Consider the following 6052-nt stretch of genomic DNA (forward strand, 5'->3'; position numbering starts at 1 on the left):
GGAAAAGTCCTTGTCCAACTGGACAGTGCTGAAATCTAACACGTGGGATGGGTCGCCGTGATACTTCCGAAGCATGGACACATGAAACACTGGATGCACGGCTGATAAGCTCGGCGGCAATGCAAGTCTGTACGCCACCTCTCCCACTCGATCAAGAATCTCAAACGGGCCAATGAACCTAGGGCTAAGCTTGCCCTTCTTTCCAAATCTCATCACGCCCTTCATAGGCGACACCCAAAGCAATACCCGCTCACCGACCATGAATGCCAAATCATGAACCTTACGGTTGGCATAACTCTTTTGCCTGGACTGAGCTGTACGAAGCCTATCCTAAATGATCCTGACCTTGTCCAAGGCATCCTGTACTAGATCCGTACCCAACAACCGAGCCTCTCCCGGATCAAACCATCCGACCGGAGACCGACACCGCCTACCATATAGAGCCTCATAAGGAGTCATCTGGATGCTCTACTGGTAGCTGTTGTTGTAGGCAAACTCCGCTAAAGGCAGAAACTGATCCCATGAGCATCCAAAGTCAATGACACAAGCTCGGAGCGTATCCTCCAAAATCTGAATAGTCCGCTCGGACTGCCCGTCCGTCTGAGGATGAAAGGCTGTGCTCAACTCAACCCGTGTACCCAACTCCCGCTGAACTGCTCTCCAGAAATGTGAGGTAAACTGCGTACCTCGGTCCGAAATGATAGACACGGGCACACCATGAAGACGGACGATTTCCCGGATATAGATCTCAGCTAACTTCTCGGAAGAATAAGAGACTACCACAGGAATGAAATGTGCTGACTTGGTCAGCCTGTCAACAATAACCCACACTGCATCGAACTTCCTCTGAGTCCGTGAGAGCCCAACAACGAAGTCCATAGTGATTCGCTCCCACTTCCACTCAAGAATCTCAATCTTCTAGAACAGACCATCAGGTCTCTGATGCTCGTACTTAACCTGCTGACAATTCAAACACCGAGCCATATACGCAACAATGTCCTTATTCATTCTCCTCCACCAATAATGCTGCCGCAAATCCTGATACATCTTGGCGGCGCGGATGAATAGAGTACCGGGAACTATGGGCCTCCTCTAAAATTAACTCCCGAAGTCCATCCACATTAGGCACACAAATACGACCCTACATCCTCAAAACTCCATCATCTCCCAATGTAACCTGCTTGGCACCTCCGTGCTGCACCGTGTCTCTGAGGACACACAAATGAGGATCATCATACTGCCGATCTCGGATACGCTCCAATAAAAAGAGCGAGCAACCGTGCAAGCTAATATACGGCTGGGCTCAGAAACATCCGACCTCACGAACTGATTGGCCAAAGCCTGGACATCCAAAGCAAGCGATCTCTCACCGACCGAAATATACGCAAGACTGCCCATACTGGCTGACTTCCTAGTCAAAGCATCGGCCACCACATTGACCTTTCCCGGATGATATAAGATGGTGATATCATAGTCTTTTAACAACTCCAACCACCTTCTCTGCCTCAAATTTAGCTCCTTCTGCTTGAAAAAGTGTTGCAAACTCTTGTGGTCCGTGAACACCTCACATGCCACGCCATACAGATAATGCCTTCAATTCTTCAGTGCGTGAACAATGGCTGCTAACTCCAAATCATAGACTGGATAGTTCTTCTCATGAATCTTCAACTGACGTGAAGCATAAGCAATGACCTTGCCATTCTGTATCAACACCGCACCAAGCCCAACACGAGATGCATCACAATAAACTGTATATGGGCCTGGACCTGTGGGCAAAACCAACACTGGCGCCGTAGTCAAAGCTGTCTTGAGCTTTTGGAAGCTCGCCTCACACTCACCCGACCACCTAAAGTGGTCACCCTTCTGGGTCAACCTGGTCATCGGGGCTGCAATAGATGAAAACCCCTCCACGAACCGACAATAATAGCCTGCCGAACCCAAGAAACTTCGGATCTCTGTAGCTGATGTGGGTCGAGGCTAGTTCTTGACTGCCCCTATCATCTTTGGATTTACCTAAATACCCTCTGCTGAAACCACATGACCCAAGAAAGCAACTGAAATCAACCAGAACTCACACTTTGAAAACTTAGCATACAACTGACTATCTCTCAGAGTCTGAAGAACCACTCTCAGATGCTGCTCATGCTCCTCCCGGCTGCGGGAATAAATCAAAATATCGTCAATGAAGACTATCACGAACGAACCCAAGTAAGGCCCGAATACTCGGTTCATCAAATCCATGAAAGCTGCTGGAGCATTCGTCAACCCGAACGACATCACCAAGAACTCATAATGCCCGTACCGAGTGCGGAAAGCTGTCTTAGGGACATCGGACGCCCTAATCCTCAACTGATGGTAGCCAGATCTCAAGTCGATCTTAGAAAACACTTGGGCACCCTTAAGCTGGTCGAACTAATCATCAATCCTCGGTAATGGGTACTTATTCTTGATCGTGACCTTGTTCAATTGCCGGTAATCTATACACATTCTCATCGATCCGTCCTTCTTCTTGAAAAACAACACCGGCGCACCCCATGGCGAGACACTGGGCCTAATGAAGCCCTTATCAAGCAAGTCTTGCAACTGCTCCTTCAACTCTTTCAACTCAGGCGGGGCCATACGATATGGCGGAATAAAAATGGGCTGAGTGCCCGGAGCCAGATCAATGCAAAAGTCAATATCCCTGTCGGGTGGCATACCCGACAGGTCTGAAGGAAATACCTCAGGAAACTCATGGACAACAGGCACGGAATCAATAGAAGGAACCTCGATACTAGAATCACGAACATATGCCAAATAGGCCAAACACCCCTTCTCAACCATTTGCCGAGCCTTCATGTATGAGATAACACTACGGGTAGAATGACCAGGAGTCCCTCTCCACTCTAAACGAGGTAAACCCGGTAAGGCTAAAGTCACAGTCTTGGCATGACAATCCAAGATAGCGTGGTAAGGTGATAACCAATCCATCCCCAGTATGACATCAAAATCAACCATGTCCAACAGTAATAAGTCTACTCGGGTCTCAAGACCCCCAATCACAACCACGCAAGAACGATGAACACGATCTACCACAATAGAATCACCCACCGGGGTGGACACATAAACAGGAGCACTCAGGGAATCACTAGGCATGACCAGATACGACGCAAAATAAGATGACACATAAGAGTATGTAGACCCTGGATCAAATAGCACTGAAGCATCCCTACTACAAACCAGAACCGTACCTATGATAACTGCATCGGAAGCCTCAGCCTCCGGCCTGGCTGGAAGAGCATAAAATCGGGGCTGGGCCTCACCACCCTGGACTACATCTTTGGGACGGCCTGCTGCTGGCTGGCCTCCACCTCTAGTGGCCTGAGCTCCACCTCTAACACCTCTACCTCCACCTCTAGCACCTCTACCTCCACCTCTGGCTGGCTGGCGGGCTGTGGAACACTCGGTGCCTGAACCATAGCACGGGAACCCGGATGCTGAGAGCTGCGCGATGCTCGAGGACAAAATCTGGCAATGTGACCCGTATCACCGCAAGTATAACAGGTCCTCGGCTGCTGAGACTGCTGACCCTGACGACCTGAATGACCACCCCGAAAACTCTGGAGCGGCGGTGCACTGATAGGAGCTGGTGGTGCACTGTAGGACTGTTGATCAGAATAATGCATGTGAGAACCACGACCACCTGAGGCACCGTGAGAAACCTAATGTGCCGACTGAAAAGGCCTAGGAGGATGGCCTCTACCATATGAATCCCTGCCTCCGGATGAGGCGCCACTAAATCTGCCTGAATGACGAGGCCTCTTGTCAGACCCCTGACCACCTCCCTGTGATAAAACCATCTCAACTCTTCTGGCCACATTGGCCGCCTCCTGGAAAGAAATCTCACTCCCCGTCTCCTTAGCCATCTGAAGTCGAATAGGCTGGATAAGTCCCTCAATGAACCTCCTCACTCTCCCTCTCTCAGTGGGAAGTATTGTTGATACCCAATTTTTCCATATATATTTTTTAATATGCAAAATACCTTCAAAATAGCATATGTATGCATATATAAGTATGTCCAAGGTTTTTAAATCAATTCATTTCCCTATTTTTTATCCATAAAAAAAAAAATAATGATTTCCAAAATTATTATTTTTGGTAATTCATTAATTGGACTTTCACATTTATGCTGAAATATAGCTAAGATAATTTTTGCAAATTTATTTAGTATTTTTAAAGCTAAATTGCACATAATTGCAATATCGGCCTCTTTTAGGATTTAATTGCGTTTATATTCATGAAAATAAAGTACAGTATTTTTAAATTAATGATTATATGCTATAAGTCATTTTAGTGTTTTTAATTTGGTTTCAGAAATTAATTTACTATTTTTTATAATTTAAAAAGGTGAAAATGGCTATTTAAATGATAGCCCAATTTTATTTCAATTGTAGCCTAAATTGAACCCCAAATCAGACCCAATTTCCCCCCGGCCCAATTTCGTTTAAACCCGACCCCTAACCCATTTAAACGACCCAACCCGGACTCCCCACCTAACCCCTTTAATCCTAGCCATTGATCATTTAGATCAACGGCTCCTATACACCCTTTCCTTTTTAAACCCCAAACGACCCCATACCCTACCTTATTTCTCACCAATCACCGCCTCTGAATCCCTCTTCTCTCTCAACTCTCTCTAAAACTTAACACGAACCCTAGCCGCCATCATCAAACTACACCCTAATCCACCCTAAACTCTGCCTAATCCATGACCTCCCATGGCCATTGGAGATGTGTGGTGGCCTCCCATTACTCTTGGGTGGTTGTTTCTGTGGCTTCATGGCCAGTCCCCGGAGGAATCTAGTCCAGTCCTTGTTCGACTGCGGTTCATGGCTTTTCTCCGGTCATCCCTGATCTTTCTCCGGCCAGCCATGGCCGTTCGAGTCAGATCCTTGACTCTCCTGGTTAGATCGGTAACTTTCAAGGCCTTTCTCACTTTTTCTGGGTTTTTCGAAACCCTAATCTTTAAGATCCTTGGATTTTCTTTCAGATCTACTTTAGATCTGTACTTGCTGTGAATGTCAAGTGTTTTTCTCGAAAGTTCTTCAACTTTTCTTTCAAAACTACTTTTGGTTAAGGTTTTCCTTTAAGTTTTTCAAAAGATCTCTTCTCTGATTTTTAATGTTGTTTGTGATTCTGTTATGTTTTGCTCATGTTGTTCTTATATCTGAGTCTGCATGTTGAAAACCCTAATCCCTTTGTGGCTCTCATTCGAGTTCTGAAGCTGTTTGATTAGATGTGTACTGGTTTGATTAAGTTCTTGTTTGACTTATTTGTTTTACCATCTTTTAAACTCGATTATTGTTGAAAACCCTATGTCTTTGGGTCTTAAATCGTTTGTTTGAATGCATACTTGACTCGATTGAAAGTTCATGTTTCAGACTCTCTTTTCTTTAAGTGACTTATCTGATTTTTACTATCTTTCAACTAGACTATGGCTGAAACCCTAATTTCTCAAAAGGGTTTCCTCACCTGTTACTGTGAGACCTTTACTTGTTTTGACTCTCTTCTTCATTTTGGCTATACGTGTGAGCCCTGAATATCTAACTTTGTTCACTACTGAGTCCTATGCTTATTTCTGCTACTATTGTATCCTGTTTCTTTTGCCAATGTGCTTGGTCTCGTATGTCTGATGTTTCTGTTCACTCTGTTTATATACTGAAGTGCAGATGCATATTCTTCCTTGATTGATCTTAATCTTGTGACTGATTTCAAAAACTTTCCTTTTATGAACACTAATTTCACTCGCCTGTTTAAAATTAATTGATTCTTTTCCCTTTACTGTGATGTTTTACCTTGTTGATTTCTTTCCCAAAATAAGCATATTTTTGTACTTAGACTCGATTGTTCACTGCATGCTTTTACTACCCCTTATATGGCAATAATCAGTCTGCTTCCAAACTAATTTTCTTTCCTTAATTAGACCTGCTGCTACCCGTTAGACAGTGATTCCTTAATTAAAGGGGAATCACTTAGGTAATTGATTCTAACTTGTGATTGTTTCCATGTTTGT

This window comes from Nicotiana attenuata, chromosome 2 (genome assembly GCF_001879085.1).
Source record: "Nicotiana attenuata strain UT chromosome 2, NIATTr2, whole genome shotgun sequence".
NCBI lineage: Eukaryota > Viridiplantae > Streptophyta > Magnoliopsida > Solanales > Solanaceae > Nicotiana > Nicotiana attenuata.